This window comes from Pleurodeles waltl, chromosome 2_2 (genome assembly GCF_031143425.1).
Source record: "Pleurodeles waltl isolate 20211129_DDA chromosome 2_2, aPleWal1.hap1.20221129, whole genome shotgun sequence".
Taxonomy (NCBI): Eukaryota; Metazoa; Chordata; class Amphibia; order Caudata; family Salamandridae; genus Pleurodeles; species Pleurodeles waltl.
This window is the reverse complement of record NC_090439.1, coordinates 1,172,055,626-1,172,083,475: the sequence shown is the minus strand read 5'-3', so window position 1 is coordinate 1,172,083,475 and position 27,850 is coordinate 1,172,055,626. Positions and strand designations below refer to the sequence as shown.

General features: G+C 48.6%; 1 protein-coding gene across 1 annotated transcript in view; it reads left to right on the top strand.

The window, feature by feature from the left end:
• The first annotated feature begins 16,140 nt into the window (after nt 1-16,140).
• LOC138283038 (uncharacterized) overlaps nt 16,141-27,850 on the top strand; it is a 37,102-nt gene continuing 25,392 nt past the window's right edge. Inside the window, exon 1 of the mRNA XM_069221170.1 lies at nt 16,141-16,230. The gene's annotated coding sequence lies outside the window, so the exon portion shown is untranslated. The remainder of the gene's footprint in view (nt 16,231-27,850) is intronic.

The window sequence follows — 27,850 nt, the reverse complement described above, 5'->3', positions numbered from 1 at the left end:
GTGAAGTTAAGACTGCTAGGCCAGGAGAGCAGAACACAGATGCAATAGTTGGGCCATGAGAGCAGATCACTGGTGCAACAGGTGGGTAGATTGGCAGAAGGACTGGAGATCCAGAAGCTAAGACTGCTAGGCCAGGAGAGCAGGACACTGGTGCAACAGGTGGGTAGATTGGCCGTAGGACTGGAGGACTGGGAGCTACGACTGGTAGACAGGAAAGCAGAGCACTGGTGCAACGGGTGGGTAGATTGGCAGTAAGGCTAGGAGGTACAGGAGCTAAGACTGGTAGGCAGGAGAGCAGAGCACTGGTGCAATGGGTGGGTAGTATGCCAAGATAGCAGAGTACTGGTGCAATGGGTGTTTAGTAGGCCACGAGAGCAGAGCACTGCTGCAACGGGTGGGTAGATTGGCAGTAAGACTGGAGGTTTAGGAGGTAAGACTGGTAGGCAGGAGAGCAGAGCACTGGTGCAATCGGTGGGTAGTAGGCTACGAGAGCAGAGCACTGGTGCAATGGGTGGGTAGTTGGGTGGTAAGATCTTGAGGTCCAGTACTAAGACTGTTAGGGCAGGAGAGCAGAACACTGGTGCAATGGGTAGTTAGATTGGCAGCAAGACTAGGTGGTCCAGGAGCTAAGACTGTTAGGCCTGGAGAGCAGAGCACTGGTACGACGGGTGGGTAGATTGGTGGTAAGAATAGGAGGTCTAGGAGCTAAGATTGGTAGACCAGGAAAGCACTGGTGCAACTTGGTGGGTAGAGTGGCAGTAGAACTGGAGGTCTGGGAGCTAGGACTGGTAGGCAGGAGGTCAGAGCACTGGTGCTATGGGTGGTTAGTAGGCCACGAGACCAGAGCACTGGTGCAATTGGTGGGTGGTAGGCCACGAGAGCAGAGCACTGGTGCAACGGGTGGGTACATTGGCAGTAAGACTGGAGGTTTAGGAGCTAAGACTGGTAGGCAGGAGAGCAGAGCACTGGTGCAATGGGTGGATAGTAGGCTACGAGAGCAGAGCACTGGTGCAATGGGTGGGTAGTTGGTCATAAGAGCAGAGCACTGGTGCAATGGGTGGGTGGTAGACCACAAGAACAGAGAACTGGTGCAACGGGTAGGTCGATTGGCTGTAAGATTGGTGGTCTCGGAGCTAAGACTGGTAGGCAGGAGAGCAAAGCAATGGTGCAACAAGTGGGTAGTAGCCTACAAGAGTAGAGCACTGGTGCAGCTTGTGGGTATTTTGGCGGTAAGACCTTGTGGTCCAGGAGCTAAGACTGCGAGGCCAGGAGAGTAGAGCACTGGTGCAATGGGCTGGTAGGTTGACTGCAAGAATAGCAGGTCCAGGAGCTAAAACTGCTAGGCCAGGATAGCACAGCACTGATGCAACGGGTGGGTAGATTGGCAGTAGGACTGGAGGTCTAGGAGCTAAGACTGGTAGGCAGGAGAGCAGAGCACTGGTGCAACAGTTGGGTAGTAGGCCACAAGAGCAGGGCACTGGTGCAACAGTTGGGTAGTAGGCCAGGAGAGCAGAGCACAAGGCAACAGGTGGGTAGATTGGTGGTAAGACTAGTAGGCCCAGGCGCTAAGACTGCTAGGCTAGGAGAGCAGAGCACTGGTGCAATGGGTGGGTAGTATGCCAAGATAGCAGAGTACTGGTGCAATGGGTGTTTAGTAGGCCACGAGAGCAGAGCACTGCTGCAACGGGTGGGTAGATTGGCAGTAAGACTGGAGGTTTAGGAGGTAAGACTGGTAGGCAGGAGAGCAGAGCACTGGTGCAATCGGTGGGTAGTAGGCTACGAGAGCAGAGCACTGGTGCAATGGGTGGGTAGTTGGGTGGTAAGATCTTGAGGTCCAGTACTAAGACTGTTAGGGCAGGAGAGCAGAACACTGGTGCAATGGGTAGTTAGATTGGCAGCAAGACTAGGTGGTCCAGGAGCTAAGACTGTTAGGCCTGGAGAGCAGAGCACTGGTACGACGGGTGGGTAGATTGGTGGTAAGAATAGGAGGTCTAGGAGCTAAGATTGGTAGACCAGGAAAGCACTGGTGCAACTTGGTGGGTAGAGTGGCAGTAGAACTGGAGGTCTGGGAGCTAGGACTGGTAGGCAGGAGGTCAGAGCACTGGTGCTATGGGTGGTTAGTAGGCCACGAGACCAGAGCACTGGTGCAATTGGTGGGTGGTAGGCCACGAGAGCAGAGCACTGGTGCAACGGGTGGGTACATTGGCAGTAAGACTGGAGGTTTAGGAGCTAAGACTGGTAGGCAGGAGAGCAGAGCACTGGTGCAATGGGTGGATAGTAGGCTACGAGAGCAGAGCACTGGTGCAATGGGTGGGTAGTTGGTCATAAGAGCAGAGCACTGGTGCAATGGGTGGGTGGTAGACCACAAGAACAGAGAACTGGTGCAACGGGTAGGTCGATTGGCTGTAAGATTGGTGGTCTCGGAGCTAAGACTGGTAGGCAGGAGAGCAAAGCAATGGTGCAACAAGTGAGTAGTAGCCTACAAGAGTAGAGCACTGGTGCAGCTTGTGGGTATTTTGGCGGTAAGACCTTGTGGTCCAGGAGCTAAGACTGCGAGGCCAGGAGAGTAGAGCACTGGTGCAATGGCCTGGTAGGTTGACTGCAAGAATAGCAGGTCCAGGAGCTAAAACTGCTAGGCCAGGATAGCACAGCACTGGTGCAACGGGTGGGTAGATTGGCAGTAGGACTGGAGGTCTAGGAGCTAAGACTGGTAGGCAGGAGAGCAGAGCACTGGTGCAACAGTTGGGTAGTAGGCCACAAGAGCAGAGCACTGGTGCAACAGTTGGGTAGTAGGCCAGGAGAGCAGAGCACAAGGCAACAGGTGGGTAGATTGGTGGTAAGACTAGTAGGCCCAGGCGCTAAGACTGCTAGGCTAGGAGAGCAGAGCACTGGTGCAATGGGTGGGTAGTTGGGTGGTAAGACCTTGAGGTCCAGTAGTAAGACTGTTAGGGCAGGAGAGCAGATCACTGGTGCAATGGGTAGTTAGATTGGCAGCAAGACTAGGAGGTCCAGGAGCTAAGACTGGTAGGCAGGAGAGCAGAGCACTGGTGCAATGGGTGGGTAGTAGGCCACAAGAGCAGAGCACTGGTGCAATGGGTGGGTAGTTGGTCATAAGAGCAGAGCACTGGTGCAATGGGTGGGTGGTAGACCACAAGAACAGAGAACTGGTGCAACGGGTAGGTCGATTGGCTGTAAGATTGGTGGTCTTGGAGCTAAGACTGGTAGGCAGGAGAGCAAAGCAATGGTGCAACAAGTGGGTAGTAGCCTACAAGAGTAGAGCACTGGTGCAGCTTGTGGGTATTTTGGCGGTAAGACCTTGTGGTCCAGGAGCTAAGACTGCGAGGCCAGGAGAGTAGAGCACTGGTGCAATGGGCTGGTAGGTTGACTGCAAGAATAGCAGGTCCAGGAGCTAAAACTGCTAGGCCAGGAGAGCACAGCACTGGTGCAACGAGTGGGTAGATTGGCAGTAGGACTGGAGGTCTAGGAGCTAAGACTGGTAGGCAGGAGAGCAGAGCACTGGTGCAACAGTTGGGTAGTAGGCCACAAGAGCAGAGCACTGGTGCAACAGTTGGGTAGTAGGCCAGGAGAGCAGAGCACAAGGCAACAGGTGGGTAGATTGGTGGTAAGACTAGTAGGCCCAGGCGCTAAGACTGCTAGGCTAGGAGAGCAGAGCACTGGTGCAATGGGTGGGTAGTTGGGTGGTAAGACCTTGAGGTCCAGTAGTAAGACTGTTAGGGCAGGAGAGCAGATCACTGGTGCAATGGGTAGTTAGATTGGCAGCAAGACTAGGAGGTCCAGGAGCTAAGACTGTTAGGCCTGGAGAGCAGAGCACTGGTACGACGGGTGGGTAGATTGGTGGTAAGAATAGGAGGTCCAGGAGCTAAGATTGGTAGACCAGGAAAGCACTGGTGCAACTTGGTGGGTAGAGTGGCAGTAGAACTGGAGGTCTGGAAGCTAGGACTGGTAGGCAGGAGGTCAGAGCACTGGTGCTATGGGTCGTTAGTAGTCCACGAGACCAGAGCACTGGTGCAATTGGTGGGTGGTAGGCCACGAGAGCAGAGCACTGGTGCAACGGGTGGGTACATTGGCAGTAAGACTGGAGGTTTAGGAGCTAAGACTGGTAGGCAGGAGAGCAGAGCACTGGTGCAATGGGTGGGTAGTAGGCCACGAGAGCAGAGCACTGGTGCAATGGGTGGGTAGTTGGCCATAAGAGCAGAGCACTGGTGCAATGGGTGGGTGGTAGACCACAAGAGGAGAGAACTGGTGCAACGGGTAGGTCGATTTGGCTGTAAGATTGGTGGTCTCGGAGCTAAGACTGGTAGGCAGGAGAGCAAAGCAATGGTGCAACAAGTGAGTAGTAGGCTACAAGAGTAGAGCACTGGTGCAGCTTGTGGGTATTTTGGCGGTAAGACCTTGTGGTCCAGGAGCTAAGACTGCGAGGCCAGGAGAGTAGAGCACTGGTGCAATGGGCTGGTAGGTTGACTGCAAGAATAGCAGGTCCAGGAGCTAAAACTGCTAGGCCAGGAGAGCACAGCACTGGTGCAATGGGTTGGTAGATTGGCAGTAGGACTGGAGGTCTAGGAGCTAAGACTGGTAGGCAGGAGAGCAGAGCACTGGTGCAACAGTTGGGTAGTAGGCCACAAGAGCACAGCATTGGTGCAACAGTTGGGTAGTAGGCCAGGAGACCAGAGCACAAGGCAACAGGTGGGTAGATTGGTGGTAAGACTAGTAGGCCCAGGCGCTAAGACTGCTAGGCTAGGAGAGCATAGCACTGGTGCAACAGTTGGGTATTTTGGCAGTAAGACTGGAGGTTTAGGAGCTAAAGATGGTAGGCAGGAGAGCAGAGCACTGGTGCGATGGGTGGGTAGTAGACCACAAGAGTAGAGTACTTGTGCAACGGGTGGGATGATTGGCAGTAACATTTGTGCTCTAGGAGCTAAGACTGGTAGGCAGGAGAGCAGAGCAATGGTGCAGTACGTGGGTAGTTTGGCAGTAAGACCTGGAGGTCCAGGAGCAAAGACTGCTAGGCCAGGAGAGTAGATTACTGGTGCAATGGGTGGGTAGTAGGCCATGATAGCAGAGCACTAGTGCAGTGGGTGGGTTGTAGGCCACGAGAGCAAGGCACTGGTACAACAGGTGGTAGATTGGCAGTAGGACTGGAGGTCCACGAGCTAAGACTGCTTGGCAAGGGGAGCAGAGCACTGGTGTAACAGGTGGGTAGATTGGCAATAAGGCTAGGCTATCTGGGAGCAAAGACTGTTAGGCAGGAGAGTAGAACACTGGTGCAACGGGTGGGTAGATTGGCAAGACTGGAGGTCTGGGAGCTAAAACTGCTAGGGCAAGGGAGCAGAGCAATGGTGCAATGGGTGGGTAGATTGGCAGTAGGATTCGGGCATCCAGGAGCTAAGCCTGCTAGGCCAGGAGTACAGAGCACTAGTGCAACCAGTGGGTAGACTGGCAATAAGAACTGGAGGTCCTAGGGCAGGAGGGGAGAGCACTGGTGCAACAGGTGGGTAGACTCACAGTAACACTGGGAGCTTTGTGGAGTTAGGACTGCTAGGCCAGGAGAGCAGAGCAGTGGTGCAACGGGTGGGTAGATTGGCATGACTGGAGGTCTGGGAGCTAAGACTGCTAGGCCAGGAGAGCAGAGGAACAATCAAAGGGTTGACCTTGTAGGGAACAGGCAGGTCACAAGGCAGACCAGTCTATAATTACATGGATGGTGTGTTTTGTGTTGAAAGGGAGCGATGTCAGCAGGTATACACAAACAGATGTGTTGACTTAGGGTTTAGTTATCGTGTGTGGTAGTTCGTGTGACAAGAGGTCAGGCTGCTTGTGAGAGGTGGGGCCTGATCTGCCTCTCGGGACGGTTTCGTTTCTTGCTCCTGGCGCCTCCCTGACTTTCGCTTCCCTCTTCTCGCTTCTGGCCCGGCTCCTGGGCCGGGATAAGTACAGATGTTCTTTACCAGAAAGTTAATATTTTGCTATTTTGCTATTTTGTTGTGTGAAGAGTCCAGAACAACTGCTGGGATTAGGGAAAGTATCAGCCACTGAATATGAAGGGTCCCTGTCCTGGTGTGTCCATATATGTTTCATGTGTTGCTTCTTACTGTGTCTTTTTAGAAATGTGAACAGCTTATGATGTAAACAAAAGGTAAAGCGTGTATTAAAGGTGTCTGCCGCAGTGCCCATCCCTGAACCTCCCCCACCCAGTCCCCAGTTTTTCTTTGCACTCGCATTGGTCAGGCCTTCCACCTCCCATCGTGCACAATCATGTTGTAGCCGAATTTTATTATTGTGTATCTCACAATAAACTTCTGTAAGGACTGGTATCCCAGAACTGAGCCATTCACAGGACTCACAATAAACTTGTGCAAGGACTGGTATCCCAGAGCTGAGCCATTCACAGGACTCTCAGGATAACCTTCTGCTAGGACTGGTATCCCAGAACTGAGCCATTCACAAGACTCTCACGATAAACTTCTGTAAGGACTGGTATCCCAGAGCTGAGCCATTCACAGGACTCTCTCATGATAAACGTCTGTAAGGACTGGTATCCCAGAGCTGAGCCATTCACAGGACTCACAATAAACTTGTGCACGGACTGGTATCCCAGAGCTGAGCCATTCACAAGACTCTCACGATAAACTTCTGAAAGGACTGGTATCCCAGAGCTGAGCCATTCACAGGACTCTCTCCTGATAAATGTCTGTAAGGACTGGTATCCCAGAGCTGAGCCATTCACAGGACTCTCTCATGATTAATTTCTGTAAGGACTGCCCAAGTGCACTGATATCCCTGGACTAAGCCATTCACAGGACTCACGATAAACGTCTGTAAGAACTGGTATCCCAGAGCTGAGCCATTCACAGGACTCACAATAAACTTGTGCAAGGACTGGTATCCCAGAGCTGAGCCATTCACAGGACTCTCACGATAACCTTCTGCAAGGACTGGTATCCCAGAACTGAGCCATTCACAAGACTCTCACGATAAACTTCTGTAAGGACTGGTATCCCAGAGCTGAGCCATTCACAGGACTCTCTCATGATAAACATCTGTAAGGACTGGTATCCCAGAGCTGAGCCATTCACAGGACTCTCTCATGATTAATTTCTGTAAGGACTGCCCAAGTGCACTGATATCCCTGGTCTGAGCCATTCACAGGACTCACGATAAACGTCTGTAAGAACTGGTATCCCAGAGCTGAGCCATTCACAAGACTCTCACAATAAACTTCTGTAAGGACTGGTATCCCGGAGCTGAGCCATTCACAGGACTCTCTCATGATACACTTCTGTAAGGACCGATATCCCAGAGCTGAGCCATTCACAGGACTCTCTCATGATACACTTCTATAAGGACAGGCCAAGTGCACTGATATCCCTGGACTGAGCCATTCACCGAACTCTCGCGATCCACGTCCATAAGGACTGGTATCCCAAATCTGAGCTATTCACTTAACTCTCTCATAATACATATCTATAAAGACAGGCCCAGTGCACTGATATCCCTGGACTGAGACATTCACAGGACTCTCACAATACACTTCTGTGAGGACTGGTATTCCAGGGTTGAGCCATTCACAAGACTCTCTCATGATACACTTCTGTAAGGACAGAACCAGTGCACTGATATCCCTGGACTGAGCCATTCAAAAGAGTCTCACGATAAACTTCTGTAAGGACCGGTATCCCAGAACTGAGCCATTCACAGGACTCTCTCATGATAAATGTCTGAAAGGATTGGTATCCCAGAGCTGAGCCATTCACAGGACTCTCACAATAAACTTCTGCAAGGACTGGTATCCAAGAGCTGAGCCATTCACAGGATTCTCTCATGATAAACGTCTGTAAGTACTGGTATCTGAGATCTGAGCCATTCACAGGACTCACGATAAACTTCTGTAAGGACTGGTGTCCCAGAGCTGAGCCATTCACAGGACTCTTACGATAAACTTCTGCAAGGACTAGTATCCAAGAGCTGAGCCATTCACAAGACTCTCACGATAAACTTCTGTAAGGACCGATATCCCAGAGCTGAGCCATTCACAGGACTCTCTCATGATACACTTCTGTAAGGACAGGCCTAGTGCACTGATATCCCTGGACTGAGCCATTACCGGACTCTTGCGATACACGTCTGTAAGGACTGGTATCCCAAAGCTGAGCCATTCACTTAACTCTCTCACAATACACATCTGTAAGGACAGGACCAGTACACTGATATCCCTGGACTGAGTCATTCACAAGACTCTCACGATAAACTTCTGTAAGGGCGGGTATCCCAGAGCTGACCCATTCACAGGACTCTCTCCTGATAGACTTCTGTAAGGGCGGGTATCCCAGAGCTGAGCCATTCACAAGACTCTCACCATAAACTTCTATAAAGACTGGTATCCCAGACCTGAGCCATTCACAGGAATCTCTCATGATGCACTTCTGTAAGGACTGGTATTCCAGAGTTGAGCCATTCACAAGACTCTCAGAATAAACTCCTGTAAGACTTGTGTCCCAGAGCTGAGCCATTCACAGGACTCTCTCTTACGATACACTTCTGTGAGGACAGGCCCAGTGCACTAATATCCCTGGAATGAGCCATTCACAAAACTCTCACAAAAAACTTCTGTAAAGACTGGCATCCCAAAGCTGAGCCATTCACATAACTCTCTCACAATACACATCTGTAAGTACAGGCCCAGTGCACTGATATTCCTGGACTGAGCCATTCACTGGAATCTTGTGATACACATCTGTAAGGACTGGCATCCCAAAACTGAGCCATTCACATAACTCTCTCATGATTCACATCTGTAAGGACAGGCCGAGTGCACTGATATCCCTGGACTGAGCCATTCACCGAACTCTCGCGATACACGTCTGTAAGGACTGGTATGTCTGAGCTGAGCCATTCAGAGGACTCTCTCACGATACACATCTGTAAGGAAAGGCCGAGTGCACTGATATCCCTGGACTGAGCCATTCACCGAACTCTCGCAATACATGTCTGTAAGGACTGGTATGTCCGAGCTGAGCCATTCACAGGACTCTCTCACGATACACTGCTGTAAGGACAGGTCTAGTGCACTGATATCCCAGGACTGAGCCATTCAGAGGACTCTCACAATACTCATCTGTAGTGACTGGTATCCCAGAGCTAAGCCATTTACAGGAGTCTCTGGACAAGAATCAGTTTGGGACACACCGACGGGTCACGACCATCATTTTGGGAAACACTGCTCTACATTAATAACGCAGCGTTATTGAAGTGATGCTGGTGCACTCCCTCTTTGCCTGGCATTTTAGGACACGTGAGATATACTCGTGCTACAACCGCATGAGTAAATCTATTATTTATGAAGACGGTGCTACATTTGAAGCTATTCAGTTTCCAACTGCATATCTTTAATGGGTACAAAATCTGCTTTGGATATGTCTTGTGGGTTTCTACCATTGTTCCCTTTTCCTGATGAAGACCCCATAACTATTGACACAATAGGTCAAAACGTCGATAAATCTCACAGTTGTGTGTTATTGGCTTGTTCTGTTGTACAGTAAAATTCATGTATATGAGCTCTACGCTTGTAGAAATGTATCAATTGTCAACAGTGGCTAACCCATTGTAAATAATTTTCGTGCACCTATATTTCACTTTTTGTCACAAATTACTTGCACTGCTCTGTTTTCTATGGAGCACCTATACCAACTTTTAGGTTCATGAATCAGTAAAAACTATAGATTGAACATAGAACAAATGGCGTAAGTAATCTTTCCTTGTAAAGAAATTGCCAGTGGTGTTTAGGTACTAAGCTCTCCCCGAAAGGGCCTTGTTTTTATACTTTTCCTGGGCTTCTGTGGCAAGACCATCAATGAATCTTCTCTTGTCTACTCTTCAGCTTCTCTTTGCTTTCTCGTTGGTTTTGTTCTACTTGTTTTGAGCTTTTGCTTTTTCTGCTCTTTTTCAGCTAGTATTGACTGCAGCTTTCTTTTCCTTTCTCTCTTGGATTTTGCAGAGGGTCTCAGTGAAGATGCAGTCTTTATTCTGGTGTTTCATGGGGCCCATTATCTTCTGGCAGGTTGATTTGTTGATCTTCTTCCACTGACTTTCTAGTGGGTATCTTTCGTCCTCTAGTTCAGGATTGGATAATTTTTTGTGAGGGTAACTGAGCATTCATTCCAATTCTGTGCATCTTTGAGGAGGGCGGTGTTATGTCTCTGGTGTTGGTTTGTGAGTCCACCCTTTCTTCAGCTTTAGCTTTAGCCAGGCCAAGACAAGGTGATGGTCTGACGCCAGCTCCACTCCTCTCATCACCCTGACATCCAGCTGGGACTCCGTAACTAATCGGCAATGCAGGCATGGTCAATCTGATTCTCTGCTGAGTGGTCTGATGACACCCACGTTGCCTTGAGTATTCTTTTGTGTAAGAATACATTACCACTTATCTACAGACAGTTTCAGGAACAGAGATCTGCGAGCCTTCCACCATTCTCATTCATGTCGCCAAGGCCATGGGTGCCAATGACGTCTTTGTTTCTTCCAATCTTGGCATTGAGGTCCCACCTCAGTTTGGTGATATTTCTCTGAAAGCATTTCTCCAGGATGGAGTGGAGTCAATTGTAAAACTATTCTTTGTCCTCTTCTTTGCTGTCATTTCTAGGTATGTAGCGCTGGATGAAATTCATGTTGATCCTCCTTTTCTTTGTGTGGAAAGTCGATGTGATAAATCTGGGACTGTGGGCTCCCCATCTAATCAGAGCTCTGTCAGTTGCAGGCGTTAGCATCAGTGCTACTCCCTGAGTATGTGGGGCAACATCTTTTTTGTGCCCAGAATACAGCAGCATTCCTCCGAGAATCAATCTTTTCTGTCTTAACTGCGTCCATTTGGTCTCTCTGATGCAGAGCAGGGAGAGGTTATAGATGTTCATCTCCACTGCCACTTGGGCTGTCTTCCCAGTCTCATACCTGGTCCTCATGTTTCACGTTCCGATGGTGATGATCTTGGTCGAAAGCAGGTGGTTCTACTTTGGGGCTTTGAGAAATCTTTTGCTTATACCACAAGGGGTCATAGCTCTCCGTGAAGGAGATTCTTCTCTCCCAAGGCCAGGGTGTCGTTTAGTCTTCTGGTTGACGTTTCTGTAGCTAGGGTGTTTTTTACATGGTGGGTTAGCTAGCTCCATGCATTACCCTCCTCCTTTCACAGCTGGGCTTGGGACCGGCCACAACGTAGTTATCAAAGAAAGATGCAATGTGTATTATATGGTGCCTACCTTTATGTGCTTTCTTTCCTAGGAGAGCATAGATCTGAGGCACAGGTAAACAAAATGGATTGTGAGGAATCACACCGTGCATATTGCTCATCCATTTCCCAGCCAACAGAACAACTAGAACAAATCTCCTACCCTAAACTACTGAAAGCAGGAAAGTAGCAGTCTAGAAAAACCCAGGGCTTTACTTCCTGTCTAATTTTTTATTTTCTTTGATATTTTATAAAATGTTTATTTGTTTTCTTTTCCCATAGGAAATTCTGGGTAAATGTCAGAAGCGGGTTGTGTGGCCCCAAAAGTTCTTGCTTATTTGCCTCCTGGTTGTTTTACTTACGTCGGCCCATTATTGTCACATTTTCATAATCTAACAGTCCATGTGGTACATGGTCCATGGAGGTTTGTCAGGGTGAATTTGCTTAAATAACCCGCCAGAGGTTGCCCTTAGCCCAGTCATGGAACACGTGATAGGCGACTGTATTTACAAACAGCATGTGGCTTTTCCACACATGTACCTCACTAGGGGCCAGATGTACAAAGATTTTTATTTGTGATTTCCTCATTGCTAATTTTTGCGATTCGCAATTAGAAATTCACAATATACTAATGTGTCTCAGACATATTTATTGATTCCCAGTGAGTGGCAAATTGATTTACCTCATCAATATCCATGAAGTAGGTCGCAATTTGCAACCTATTGGGAATGGCCAAATATCATGGGGTTTGTAGCCTGCTGTGTACAGCAGACCACCATGTCTATGATTGCTTTTTAAAGTAAGCATTTTTTTAAAATGCGGCTCGTATTATTGTCATATGTTATTGATGTTAGTGATGCGTGTGCAGTGCCAAAAAACTTTTTTTTATATGAGGTAATTGCTCACTTTTGTATTTGTTCTTCTGTGTGCGATAAATGTTATTCAATTACAATTGTTCTGGATAAATGTTATGCTAGGGAGGGGTAATTGGTTTTGCCTCCTCATTGTAAATAATAACTTTTTCCGACTTAATCACAGTGTTGGCTCTTTTTTCTTTTGTGTAACTTTCTAAAAGTGACATTTTCAGAATTGTGACCTAAAATCCAAATTTACCATTAAAGAGGATTATGAATTACAATTCATTTGAGACCAAACAATGGTTAAATGAATTGAGGTAACCCAATGTTATCACATGGCAGAGGTAGGCCGTACAGTAATGAAAAACTGATTTTGATTTTTTACGCCGAAGACATGTAAAACGTAAAAACACACGTCCTACTTTTTCAATACAACGCACCCCGCTCTATGTGCTGTCAATGGCCTCCCTCATAGTGACATATGTTTTAAAAAGGAAGGTTTTGGCCTGGCAAAAGGTTTACTTTACCAGGTTCAATTGGCAGTTTAAAACTGCACTATAGACTGCAATGGCAGGCCTGAGACATGTTTAAAGGGCTACTCTAGTGGGTGTCACAATAAGTGCTACAGGCCCTCTAGTAGCGTTTAATTTACAGGCTCTGTGTACATGTAGTGCCACATACTAGGGACTTACAGTAAATTAAATGTAGCAACCAAGTGCAGGCCAATGTTACCATATTTTAGGGAGAGAGCACAAGCACTCTAGCATAGGTTAACAGTGCTAAAGTGCAGAGAGTCCTAATGCAAAAAAAAACTAATTATAAAACAGAACAAGTGAAAGCAAAACGTTTGGGGGTGTCCCTGCACAGAGAGCCAAGTCCAACAGTGAGTTTGCACCAAAAGAGAGACAGCGACTGCGAGGCAGCCGAACATTGTAAGCGGCCAGGTAGGCTCCTGTGAGAAGACGGACAAGGGCCCGTCTCTGTCGCAGACAAGGAAAGTTCATGGGCACAAGGGACAACCTTGCTATATTACCAGAAGCACCCATTCCCCCAACGTTAGCTACAATTAAGTAAAAGAATGGTCTATGGGGTAGCACCCAGAAACAAGTAATGTTTAATTACAAAATACCACCAGTCTACCAAACGTATGTGAACTGACAGGGTATTCCCTCATAACCTGAGTCTGGGAACCCTTGTGGTCCTTTAAAATGTATAATGTGCCTGAAACACAATAAGGGTACTTCCAACACCAACCAACTACCACAAGACTTAAACTTTTAGGGTCAAATTTATTGAAGGGTTTGTCGCTTTTGCACCACGCAATGGGGTGCAAAAGCAATGCAACCCTTAAAATGCACTTTATAAAGCCATGCAACTCCTCCTTGTGTGAGCCTGTCTGGCAGAGTAATGCTAAGCAGTGCAGGTCGATTTATAGCGTAACTCTGCCCCAGTGAGGCATTCCCATGCAACACCCGTGGGTTTTGACACATTCTCAGATTTAACATAGGTGGTAGACCTGGGAATGTGACAAAACTGGTACACCTCCCCAGGTGAGGCGTGACGAGGAGAAATATGTTTATTTCTCCTCACTGCATCCTGCAGCACACATAGAAAATGACTCAGGGATTGTTTTTGTACAGGAAGGTGCCCCTTCCTCCACCAAATCCATCCTTCTTACAATGCAGGCACCCTTGTACCATGGTGTAAGGGTACCTGCGTTCGCGCTAGGCAGCACATTGTGCACCAACTCTGGGAAAAGGCAGGAATGCATGATATTTTGCTACATATGGCGTATTCCTGCCCTTTCCCTATCACCCAGGCCGCAAGGTGACTTCCTGAGCTGCACAATTTTTTATTAAATGTGCCTCCATGTTGCAATTAAACCTGATCTAATAAACCATTCATACATAAAAAAAACCAGGGGTTGAGGCTTGTTCAATTATTTGAGCAAACCCATTCAAAGATCGCCCCTGTGGCTGTGCGCATAGCCGTGGATGCGAACCTTGAATGGATTTGTTAAAATAATACAAACCAATCCGATGGCTACAGCTGCTGATTTTGGAATTGAAGAACCAGGTTCGAATCCCAGCCTTGGATCAACATCCTGTAGTTTTGGGCAATTTACTTAGGCCCTCATTATAACCCTGGCGGTCGGTGACCGCCAGTACTATAGTGGCATTTGTACCGCCAACAGGCTGGCGGTACTGGACACCACATTTTGACCATGGCAGTACGGCCGCAGTAACACCGCCGGGACCGGCGGTATACTGCCATGGCGGTCCCAGCGGTTGTAATCCGCCAGGAAAGGCTGGCGGTAAGGGGACTCGGATGCCCATGCACTTCGCATGGGTACTGCAGGGGCCCCCAGACATGGCCCCATCGCATATTTCCGCTGGCCCAGCAGAAAAGTCATAATAGGGAGCCAGACATACCGCCAGCAATGGTGGTATTCTGCCTCCCGCAGCCTCGGCGGTCTTGTAATGAGGGCCTTAATCTCCCAGTGCCTAAAAGTGAGTAAAGTAAACTAGTTGTCTTGAAAAGCGGTCTAATGCCCTTGTGCCAAGTTCCCGCTATATAATACAGCAAAAGTAAAAAAAAATGCATAAGTGCCCATCTCAAGTGTGGGCATGTTCACTCATCGGCGGGCATTTTAAAATGAGCAAAAAAATATTAAGGGGCAGATTTATGAAAAGTGGTGCTGCATCGAGTGCAGGGACACTTTACCTGCGCCCCTTAGCAACCCCCCACCGCCACCATGTGTGCGCCGTATTTAAAATACAGCACACCATGGCACAGGGTAGGGGGCAATAGTGTCATTTTTGTTTTTTTATGCTACCCCAGCTCTGTGCAGGCGTTAAAAGTTCCAAACAAAATGGGGCAAGGAAATCTCTTAGATTTCCTTGCGCCATTTTCTCGGCCCCCTTTGCATACATTATGCCTGGCGCAGGCATAATGTGGCACAAGGGTTTACAAAGTGGCGCAATGCAAGCACTTGTAAATATGGCGCAGGGTAAATGCCACTTTAGTTCTACCTTAGCGTAAACAAAAATGACACTATAGCGGTGCTAAGGCGGCGCCAGGGGCTCTTACATCTGCCCCTATATCTGACACCCACCACTAGCGTTTTGGGCATAAAAAAATGTTAAAAATATAAAAACTATTGGGAAGGGGCGAAGCAGGAAAGGGCAGAGGAGCAACAGAGAAGCGGGGGTAGTATTACAAAAACAACAAACTTGGGGAGGGATTGCGGGAAACAACCGACGCGCTGGGGAGGTGGTGGGGATACCATACGCAAAGCGCGGGAGGCCAGGAAAAGGGAAGGGCAAACAAGATACTGGGGAGAGAGTAGGAAAACACAAGCAGTCCACTAGAGTGCCTAAAGGAAATGAAAAAGCAAGTCTCAGGATTTAAACAAGGTCAGCAGAGAAGGAGATGCTTCTGGGTGGGACAAACACATGAACAGGAAAGAAGACATCGAATCAGGAGCAAGCAAGTGAAGACAGACAACAACGCCATCCAATTATGAGCAATGGACTGAACCAAAGCCCCTTTTATGTATAATGGAAAGAAAAGGTCCGGCCAACAGACAAGTAAAGCTGTTTGTAGACTAGACTCAAAAAGAACTACTTGAATCCATCATCGGAACTCAACTCAACTGTAATACAAATGGAACAATGGAGCCATCTTCAGAATGCCACAGCCTTGATGGACAGCCCATTCAAGCAATGGCAAGTGGTGGAAGACCAATGGAACCCAATGGTTGCAGCCAGCTGACCCCAAGCCCTCTCTCTGTGAACCACATCATAGAGGTACTTTTTTAAAATATTGGTAACATAATGAATCCCAGAAGATGTCCTCAGTGAGACCTAAAACAGATTTCCTGAAATGATAGGAAAGAGCTCTGCTGCCTTCTGGCAAAAGCCTTGTTTACAAATTAGGAAATTTGCTGTTGGTTTTGGAAGCTGTTCAAGCCCTGCCTGGTGGTGTCACCGCCCACCTGCTTACAGTGAGGGTCACTTAAGAGCTAGCTTCACTCATGTTTGCAGTCAGAAGGCAATGACACAAAGCCAGCTGTGAATCAGGACCGACCCTGCAACAGCGCACGCTGCAGAATTATTGATCCAAAAACACAAGACGGTAAGAACGGCGCTGCCTATTAAGATGTATGCATGCGCTATAAATATCACCAGCTATGTTGATAGATTAGATGTACACATTTAGGCCCATATTTATACTTTTTGCCTCAAAACTGCGCAAACACAGTTTGGAACAAAAAGTATAGCGCCGGCTGGCATCTTTCCAAAGCACCAGCCGGGCACCAACTTCATGGAACCCCACAAGCCGGCGCTAAGGTTGGTCTAGCATCAGGAATAATGATGTCAGCAGGGTACGGTTGGCGGTATGGGAAAGGGGGTTTTGCCTTAAAAAACGACACTGAGCTGGTTAGAGGCAGAAAAAAGGTACTGTTAACTAGCCAAGCATTATTTCCTGATGCACAGCCATCCATACCACATGACTCCTTTCTTATAAAAGACAGGAGTCATGCCCACCACCCGAATGGTCAGCACAGGGGACCGATGTCCCTTGGGCACGGCCATTGCACCCAGTGCCATGCAGGTGGTCGATTTCAGGGCCCCCAATCGCACTTAAATCATTTAAAAAAAAATACTTGCCTATGCTTTCCATACTTATCTGGGGTTGGGTCCCCCATCCTGTGGTGTCCTTCTGGTGTGGGTGAGGTGTTCCTGTGGTTGGGGTGGGCACCTGTGGGCCCATTCATGGTGTTTGACCATGGAAATGGGTCCACAGGTCCCCTAACGTCTGGTCTGACCCAGGCATTAAATAATGGCGCTAAGCAGACTTAGTGACACTATTTAAGGCCACCTCCCACCCGTGCACCTTTTTTGCACGAGAGGATAAATAAGACGCTAGGGGCCTTGAGTCATTTTTTGGACGGGAACGCCTACCTTGCATCTCATTAATGCAAGGTGGTTTCACACATCCAGAATAATTACGTTAACTCCCATATTTTGACGCTAGACGGGTCTAGCGTCAAAATATAAATATAGAGTTCAGTTTGCGATGAATTTGCGCAAAAAAAGACACAAATTCAGCGCAAACAGAGTAGAAATATGCCCCTTTATCTATATGTATGTACATCAGGACATATGTAGACATACATAGACACATGTAAATACAGTTAGGAACACAGGAAATGCCTTTTTTTGTGTTGCTAGTAACTTTGGACCTATTTGATAGATCTCCACAAAACTTTGCAAAAAAAAGAGTTACCTTGTGACTGATTTGCACATGGAAAATTTTGAGGGGATCCACCCAGAAGAAGCTGAGAAAAAGGGGGGCCCTAAACGCATTTTCACCATTCATTATTCTAGAGGATTTTTAGACACATCTACAGCCCAAACCGATGAACAGATGTACACTAAATGTGTCAGAAAACTAGATCTTGATCAAGAAAGAGTGTTTTTTGTGATTTGGTGCAAATCTGTTTGGTAGTTTTTGAGCAATTAATGCTCACAAAATTGTATACATCACGCAACAGGGGTCCGAGGGACCCAACAGATCTCTTGGAGAGATCTAATTGGCTGCCAAATACATCAACAACGATGTGGCAGCAACCATCTTAGGACTTGGGACTGAGTCCGGGGTCCCCAAAAAAGGTGAAAAAAACATAATGGAGCAGAGTAGAGAGATATTCTGACCCCCTAGGTCTGATAGTGACCCTGCCTGGGGCCAAACACATTTTTTCAAGATTTTTGTGCAGCAAAATAAAAAACAATAAAAACCTGCACTACTGTTAACCCCCCCGGGTGGGCCAGGGCTCGGGGGAGGAGGGACAAAATATTTATTTTGGGGAGGGGAGCATGTGCCCCCTCTCCCAGAGCCCTGGGGGCACCATCTCCCGCCAGGGTAGTTGGCACCAAGTGTGGCAATCCCCCCCCCATGCCCCTCTTCTCCATGGATTCCCTCATGACCACTCCCCAACAGTGCCCTTCATCTCTCCATAGCTCCTCTCTCGCATGCACATAATTTGTATTATAGCGCTGCTCATACCAGTGCAGGGTGTCAGAGCACTTTACATCACACACACATTATACAGAGAGCACGAATCATAAAGTTTGTGAATCAGTCTATAGGCAATGTTACATAAGACAATGATCACAAGGTGTAGGAATCACGTCATCCATACTGGTAAGCGGTATATTTTAAGAGTGTTTGGTTTTGAGAAGCACAAACTCACGATTTAAAATGTACAATGTTAATTGTGGTTGGCTTTACTAATAAAATGTATTTCTCTTAAAACCAACCTTTTTTTTAGCAACATTAACATAAAGACTGGAGAAAATAAGACTTTCTAACCTACACCCTGCAGTGCGCATGCAGCTCCTCAATGGCAGTTCATAGGCCACTGTGCTATATTAGGGTTGTAACTTGTGAACTACAAGTAAGAAAAATATCAGCATTAACCCACTGAGCTACCCAGATAAATACAGTTCTGTGATCAGCAAGGTACATGTTCTTTGCACCTGGGATATTAACTCGCTCTGCTACATTATGATCAGTCAACACTGCTGCTAGACAAAACTCCATCTCTCTCCAGCAGGAACATTGATCACCAGAGTTATCTTGACATTTTTATTGTTGCCTGAAAGCTGCAGGACACACAAGGAACTCTGCAGCAGGTGTTTTTAAACTCATATGTTATTTCCTAACACAGTGCCCCTGGAACTCAGCGCCCCACCAAACTCAGTGCCAGGTGCAGCTGCACCGGTCACACCGCCCTAAGGTCAGCCCTGCATCCAACTGTCTGTTGTGCATGAATTAGAGTAACAATGTAAGGTGCAGGAATAGGAAATTCCCCAGTTTAATGTCACCTCCTCTGCTGCCCGGGTAAGCCCCTCAGTGCGTATGCCACAGCAGGCTGAATGATGCCCATCCATAGGGGCTGCTCCTGGGTGGGCCTCTCAGTGCTTGTGCCATGGCAGGTCACAAAATGTCCTCTCCTATGTCATGCCTTGTCTTAAAATGGTTGCCCCTCGCTCACTCCATCGTAGACCCATCAGAGCATGTAGTGCGGCAGGTTGTATAATTCCACTTCCTGTGGCATACCACCTGCGGCTTCCGGCAGGACTCTTCAGAGCATAGACCACGCCTCGTTGTATAATGCCTTTACCTACCTGCTCACCCCGCCACTCATTGACGTAAAAATGCCCAATCCTATTGGTTGTACCCTACTGTTCCTGGCTGGGTTCCTCAGGCATACACCATGGCTGGTTGCATGGTGCCCACGCAGAGCAGGTCTTATGATGCGTGTGTCTCTCCCTCCTGTCAAAGTCCATCAGAGCACGTACATGGCTGACAGTGTAATGCCCAATCCTATGGGTTGGACCCTACTGTTCCTGGGTGGACTCCAGAGCATGTACTGTGGACGGTAAAGAGTGAGTCTCCCAAGAGGAGCACTGTTCAAAGCGCAGTCCCACATCTCGTGCGGTGGCGGGGGTGGGCTGGGAGGTTACCTAACGTGGAATATCACTGGCTTGTGCATCAACTGTACGGTGACCACCTGGCATTGGGGCAAATTCTGGACAGGACGGTAAAAAATTCAAGACAAAGGGTCAAAATTCAGGACACAAATTCAGGACGAAGGGTCAAAATTCAGGACAAAAATTCAAGAACAAACGTAAGTTTTACAGACACATCCAAAAGAGGCCATACCTCATTGCGCTATCAGTGCATTTACTCTTTTTTTGCATTGCACTATTTATTCACTGTGGTCTATTTGTGATTGCCTCCTGGTATACTACATTCAGATGTTACATTACGTCCTTGTTCAGTAGTAAATTAATGCCCTTCACCACTGTGTCAAGGCCATCGCCCCTACCCAAATCTACCCGATCTTTCCTGAAGAGAAAGTAACAGCAACATTTTGATTATGTTTCTGAACATTTTAAAACCCCTGGCAAACAGTTTGGGAAACATTAACGTAATTAACCTTATAATAGTTTAAACAAATTGAACGAAACATCTGGCTCACCCCAACCGGCCATTGACTTTCAACCTAAAAAGAATTTACTGAGGCGAGGCAGATGGTGTGGCTGACAGTCTCACACCTAATGTCAGGATGTGAGGTACCCACAACTTGTCTGTAGTCTCACAGCACTAGAGTATATGTCTGGGACACTACATTTATCGCAGAACTGGGAGCCCAGACTACCAATCAAAGATAATAAAAGAGGAGGCTGAAATCAAGACCAAATGGGAGATCCACGGCAAATGATTCAAAGGGTTGTTGCTAGGAAGTGGATAAATAAGGAAGAAAAGAACAAGGTGGGACAATTCCTAAAATCAGACAAGGTGGGTCCATCAAGATTATTGGAAGGTATTGCATACCTGGGGAGTTGTCTCTGTGGCAGGAGAGAAACAGAAGAGGCACTGTCAAGTGGTTGAACAAGCAACACCCACCCACCTTGGCAAACTCTTCTGGTGCAATGGTCCACTGTTCGTGCTTGTGAAGGATGAGCAGTGGCCAGACCCCTTGCAAGGTTGTGCAAGGCAATTGCCCGCTTTGTCCATGTCTAAAAATGGTTTTGCAATTGAGCAAAAGCCAAACTAGTGACCTTGGTTATCCCTAAGTGTCAAGTACACATAGAGGCCCTCATTATGACCCTGGCGGACGGTGATAAAGTGGTGGTAATACCGCCAGCAGGCTGGCGTAACTACAACCAAATTTTGACTATGGAGGTGATATCTGCGAAAAACAGCCAATGTACCACACCGACCGCCAGGGCGGAAACAACAGTCACCCCGGCGGTATCTTCCTACAGCCTGGGGGAAGACAAAGTACCGCCCACCATATTTTGACACTTCAATCTGCCACCTTTTCTGGGGCAGTACCAACGCCATCAAAAGCCTGACGGAAACAGAGCACAAAAGTCAAAGGACTCACCATTGGAGACACAGGGAAGAACCACGCCGCCATGGAACCAGAACTGCAAGTTTTCCCAGTGATCTTCTATGTCATGCTCCACCTGGAACACCAACGCCGGCGAAGACGACAACGGTGAGTACAGACGGCTAGCACACAAGGGAGGGTGGGAGGAAAACGAGAGTGACACACACACGCACAACACACACCCCACACACACACACCATACACACAACCAGCTGCACAAGAAAATCAATTTGTCCCCGAATAATGCAAGGACAACAGGAATTGACTAAAGTGATTGTAATAAGATCAACATCAAAATTAATAAGTCAATGTGGCAATACAACAGGTATATATAAATGTACAAAAAAGGGACGCTGCCCAGTCCATAGTTCACATGGCCCACATGGCCACTGGGCAAAGTCCAAAGCCCCACTCGATTCATGCCTCAACACAGAGAGAACACTGCAGGGGCATCAGTTGGCAAATAGGCAGGCACCTCAGGGGGTGCACCTCAGCCGGACGTGGAAACAAGACCACTGGTTCTGGAGTGGGCAACATTCCCTGTGCTTGGTCTTGGGGAGTGCAAGGCCACAGTCTCTCGAGTGGGTGACTTGCCCACTGGTTCTGGAGGGGGCAACATGCCCTGTGCTTGGTCCTGGGGAGTGCAATGCCACAGTCTTTCGAGTGGGTGTCTTGCCCACTGGTTCTAGAGGGGGCAACATGCCCTGTGCTTGGTCCTGGGAAGTGCAAGGCCACAGTCTCTCGAGTGTGTAACTTTCCCACTGGTTCTGGAGGGGGCAACATGCCCTGTGCTTGGTCCTGGGGAGTGCAAGGCCACAGTCTCTCAAGTGTGTGACTTGCCCACTGGTTCTGGAGAGGGCAACATGCCCTGTGCTTGGTCCTGGGGAGTGCAAGGTGACAGTCTCTCAAGTGGGTGACTTGCCCACTGGTTCTGGAGGGAGCAACATGCCCATTGCTCTTTGTCCTGTGGAGTGCAAGGCCACAGTCTCTCAAGTGGGTGACTTGCCCACTGGTTCTGGAGGGGGCAACATGCCCATTGCTCTTTGTCCTGGGGAGTGCAAGGCCACAGTCTCGTGGGAGGCTCCTGCTTAGCCCCTGCACCCTCCAATGGCTGCACTGCGGTGGTGGTTGTGGGAGGCTCCAGCTCAGCCCCTGCACCCTTCGATGGCTGCACTGTGGTGGTGGTTGTGGGAGGCTCCTGCTCAGCCCCTGCACCCTCCGATGCTGCACTGTGGTGGTGGTTGTGGGAGGCTCCAGCTCAGCCCCTGCACCCTTCGATGGCTGCACTGTGGTGGTGGTTGTGGAAGGCTCCTGCTCAGCCCCTGCACTCTCCGATGGCTGCACTGTGATGGTGGTTGTGGAAGGCTCCTGCTCAGCCCCTGCACTCTCCGATGGCTGCACTGTGGTGGTGGTTGTGGGAGGCTTCTGCTCAGCCCCTCCACTCTCTGATGGCTGCACAACCTTGGCTGGCGGCAGGGGCTCCGTGATAGCTCCTGGTGCAGGCTCCTTCCCCTTCTTTGTGGCTGGTGCAGACTCCTTTCCCTTCTTTGTGGCTGGTGCAGGCTCCTTCTCCTTCTTTGTGGCTCGTGCAGGCTCCTTCCCCTTCAGTATTTGTGGCCTGGAATCCTGTCCACCACGAGTAGGTGCTGGTAACCCTGGGCCCAGGGACTGTTTGGCTGAGGTGCTTGGCTGGGTCCTTGCTACACTGGCCATACCTGCAGGACGGGGGAGGGGTAGGGAAGAGGTCAATCTGGGAAAAGAAAAGCTTTTAGGGACATTGGGGCGGGAAGAGGGAGGAGTAATGGGAGTGGAGGATGAAAGAGTGGTTGTTGCAGGTGTTTGTCTGCTGGATTTGGGTGAAGGTGCATGGGCTGTATGCTGTTGTGAGGTGGATGGCTGTTGGGTGTCTGAGTACTTGCGTTTGTGTACTTTAGGAGGGGGGGACAGACACAGTGGGAGAGGACAGAGGGGACATGTGCATGGATGTTGTGGAGGTGTCTGCCAGTGAGGTGTGTGTTCTGCTTGGTGTGGTGATGATGCTGGTAGTGGATGATGATGTAGTGCATGCAGGTCTGAGTGTGGACGTAACTGGGTGGGAGGTGGAGGAGGAGGAAGAGGGGGAGACAGTGGAAATAATGGATGTTGTGTCTGCAACTGGATGGTGTTTGTGTGAGTGCCTGTGGAATGAAGTGTGGTGCTTGTGTTTGCCTGTGACACTCTTGGGTGTTGTCTTGTGTGCATGCTCGTCTGGCTGTGTGCTTAGATAGTTTGGGGTTGAGGAGAATGGGACTGGGAAGTGAAAGTTGGCGGGGGACGGTTGAAACAGGGACAATGGCTGTCATAAGAGAGGAGGCCAGAGGCTGGATCGATCTCTGTTGGGCCGCCCATCCACTGTGAATGCACTCCAGGAATGTATCTGGGCTGCCAGCCCCTGGATGGCATTCACAATGGTTGACTGCCCTACAGAGATGGATCTCGGGAGGTCAATAGTCTCCTCACTCAGGGCAGCAGGGCTGACTGGGGCAGGGCCTGAGGTGCTTGGGGCAAAGGAGATGCAAATCCTCCTGAGTGAACGGGCACAGGCAACACCTGGGAGTTCCCATCAGAGGAGGTATCTGTAGGAAAGTACCATCTTGCCTGGCATGTTACCCCCATATTTCACTGTATATATGTTGTTTTAGTTGTATGTGTCACTGGGACCCTGCCAGCCAGGGCCCCAGTGCTCATAAGTGTGCCCTGTATGTGTTACCTGTGTTATGACTAACTGTCTCACTGAGGCCCTGCTATCCAGGACCTCAGTGGTTATGCTCTCTCATTTCTTTCCAAATTGTCACTAACAGGCTAGTGACCAATTTCACCAATTTACATTGGCATACTGGAACACCCTTATAATTCCCTAGTATATGGTACTGAGGTACCCAGGGTATTGGGGTTCCAGGAGATCCCTATGGGCTGCAGCATTTCTTGTGCCACCCATAGGGAGATCTGACAATTCTTACACAGGCCTGCCAGTGCAGCCTGAGTGAAATAACGTCCACGTTATTTCACAGCCATTTACCACTGCACTTAAGTAACTTATAAGCCACCTATATGTCTACCCTTTGCCTAGTAAAGGTTGGGTGCTAAGTTACTTAGTGTGTGGGCACCCTGGCACTAGCCAAGGTGCTCCCAAATTGTCCAGGGCAAATTCCCCGGACTTTGTGAGTGCGGGGACACCATTACACGCGTGCACTATACATATGTCACGACATATGTATAGCGTCACAATGGTAACTCCGAACATGGCCATGTAACATGTCTAAGATCATGGAATTGTCACCCCAATGCCATCCTGGCATTGGGGAGACAATTCCATGATCCCCTGAGTCTCTAGCACAGACCCGGGTACTGCCAAACTGCCTTTCCAGGGGTATTACTGCAGCTGCTGCTGCTGCCAACCTCTCAGACAGGTTTCTGCCCTCCTGGGTCCAGCCAGGCTTGGCCCAGGAAGGCAGAACAAAGGACTTCCTCAGAGAGAGGGTGTTACACCCTCTCCCTTTGGAAAAAGGTGTTAATGCTTGGGAGGAGTAGCCTCCCCCAGCCTCTGGAAATGCTTTCATGGGCACAGATGGTGCCCATTTCTGCATAAGCCAGTCTACACCGGTTCAGGGATCCCCCAGCCCTGCTCTGGCGTGAAACTGGACAAAGGAAAGGGGAGTGACCACTCCCCTGACCTGCACCTCCCCTGGGAGGTGCCCAGAGCTCCTCCAGTGTGCTCCAGACCTCTGCCATCTTGGAAACAGAGGTGCTGCTGGCACACTGGACTGCTCTGAGTGGCCAGTGCCAGCAGTTGACGTCAGAGACTCCTTCTGATAGGCTCCTCCAGGTGTTGCTAGCCTATCCTCTCTCCTAGGTAGCCAAACCTCCTTTTCTGGCTATTTAGGGTCTCTGCTTTTGGGAATTCCTTAGATAACGAATGTAAGGGCTCATCAGAGTTCCTCTGCATCTCTCTCTTCACCTTCTGCCAAGGAATCGACTGCTGACCGCGCTGGAAGCCTGCAAAACTGCAACAAAGTAGCAAAGACGACTACTGCGACCTTGTAACGCTGATCCTGTCGCCTTCTTGACTGTTTTCCTGGTGGAGCATGCTGTGGGGGTAGTCTGCCTCCTCTCTGCATTAGAAGCTCCAAAGAAATCTCCCGTGGGTTGACGGAATCTTCCCCCTGCAACCGCAGGCACCAAATAACTGCATCACCGGTCCTCTGGGTCTCCTCTCAGCACAACGAGCGAGGTCCCTTAACTCAGCAACTCTGTCCAAGTGACTCCCACAGTCCAGTGACTCTTCAGTCCAAGTTTGGTGGAGGAAAGTCCTTGCCTCCCCACGCTAGACTGCATTGCTGGGAACCACGTGTTTTGCAGCTACTCCGGCTCCTGTGCACTCTTCCAGGATTTCCTTTGTGCACAGCCCAGCCTGGGTCCCTGGCACTCTAACCTGCATTGCACGACCTCCTGAGTTGTCCTCCGGCTTCGTGGGACTCACTTGTGCAACTTCAGGTGAGCTCCGGTCCACTTTGTAGTGCCTTTTCCGGCACTTCTCCGGGTGCTGCTCGCTTCTGAGTGGGTGGGCTCCTTGTTTTGCTGGACGCCCCCTCTGTCCCCTCACGCAATTGGCGACATCCTGGTCCCTCCTGGGCCACAGCAGCATCCAAAAACCCTAACTGCGAGCTTTGCAGCTAACAAGGCTTGTTTGCGGTCTTTCTGCGGGAAAACACTTCTACGCGACTCTTCACGACGTGGGACAACCATCCTCCAAGGGGAAGTTTCTAGCTCTTGTCGTTCTTGCAGAATCCTCAGCTTCTACCATCTTGTGGCAGCTTCTTTGCACCTACAGCTGCATTTCCTGGGCATCTGCCCACTCCCGACTTGATAGTGACTTTTGGACTTGGTCCCCTTGTTCCACAGGTACTCTCGTCTGGAAATCCATCATTGTTGCATTGCTGGTGTTGGTCTTTCCTGCAGAATTCCCCTATCACGACTTCTATGTCCTTTGGGAAACTTTAGTGCACTTTGCACTCACTTTTCAGGGTCTTGGGGTGGGCTATTTTTATAACCCTCACTGTTTTCTTACAGTCCCAGCGACCCTCTACAAGGTCCCATAGGTTTGGGGTCCATTCGTGGTTCGCATTCCACTTCTAGAGTATATGGTTTGTGTTGCCCCTATCCCTATGTGCCCCCATTGCATTCTACTGTGACTATACATTGTTTGCACTGTTTTCTATTGCTATTACTGCATATTTTGGTATTGTGTACATATATCTTGTGTATATTTGCTAGCCTCATACTGAGGGTACTCACTGAGATACTTTGGCATATTGTCATAAAAATAAAGTACCTTTATTTTTAGTATATCTGTGTATTGTGTTTTCTTATGATACTGTGCAAGTGACACTAGTGGTACTGTAGGAGCTTCACTTGTCTCCTAGTTCAGCCTAAGCTGCTCTGCTAAGCTGCCTTTTCTATCAGCCTAAGCTGCTAGACACCCCTCTACACTAATAAGGGATACCTGGGCCTGGTGCAAGGTGTAAGTACCCCTTGGTACTCAGTACAAGCCAGTCTAGCCTCCTACATTGGTTGGGCAGCGGTGGGATAAGTACTTTGCAACTACTTACCACTTTGTCATATTGTACTTTTCAGAAGAGAAAAATATACAAAACAAGTTCAGTGTATGTACACATAAGCAAAAGGTTTTGCTTTTCTTCTTTCACTTCTTTGCTAAGTGCTGAAAAGTACCTCTAAACTTTCAAAAAGTTGTAAAAGTTTTTTTTCTGTTCTTTAAAAAAGTTCTGAAAACTTTTTTCTCACTTTTTCTGTCCCTTAAACACTTTCTATCATGTCTGGTACAGGCCAAACTCTTGATCTGTCCAACATAGCTTATGACAACCTTAGCTGGAAGGAAGCAAGGAGTCTCTGCATAGATAGAGGTTTAGGGGTAGGGAAGAATCCCTCAAGACAACTGTTAGCTAACATGCTCATTGAACAAGATAAGACCTTAGTTGGCACTGCTGGTGAGAAATTAGCTGATGGTTCCCACTCTGATTCTGGGGCACCCCTAGCAAATGATTTGGGAGGGAATCTTTACAACCTGCCCACTAGCAAGCCACCTAGCATAGCTGGTACTGATGTGAATTCACACCACAGTAATAGTGTTACCTCACATCACAGTAAGAGTGTTCCTTCTCATCATAGTAGGAGTGTTACTTCTGTTAGCCAGGTTGTTAGAGTACCATCTGTTAGGGCCAGGTCTCCTTCTGTTCATTCTCAGCATACTTCTGTTTCTAGGCATGTCCCTCCCACCCACCCAGATGACAGAGTGTTAGAAAGGGAACTCAATAGATTGAGAGTGGAACAATCCAGACTGAAGCTCAAGAAGCAACAGCTGGATTTAGATAGGCAGTCCTTATAGATAGAAATAGAAAGACAGAAATTGGGATTTGAATCCCATGGTGGCAGCAGCAGTATTCCAAATATTCATCCTGCAAAAGAGCATGATTCTAGGAATCTGCACAAGATAGTTCCCCCTTACAAGGAGGGGGATGACATTAACAAGTGGTTTGTTGCACTTGAGAGGGCCTGTGTTATACAGGGGGTCCCTTAAAGGCAGTGGGCTGCTATCCTATGGCTATCTTTCAGTGGAAAGGGTAGGGATAGGCTCCTTACTGTGAAGGAAAGTGATGCCAATAATTTTACAGTTCTTAAGAATGCACTCCTTGATGGTTATGGCTTAACCACTGAACAGTACAGGATCAA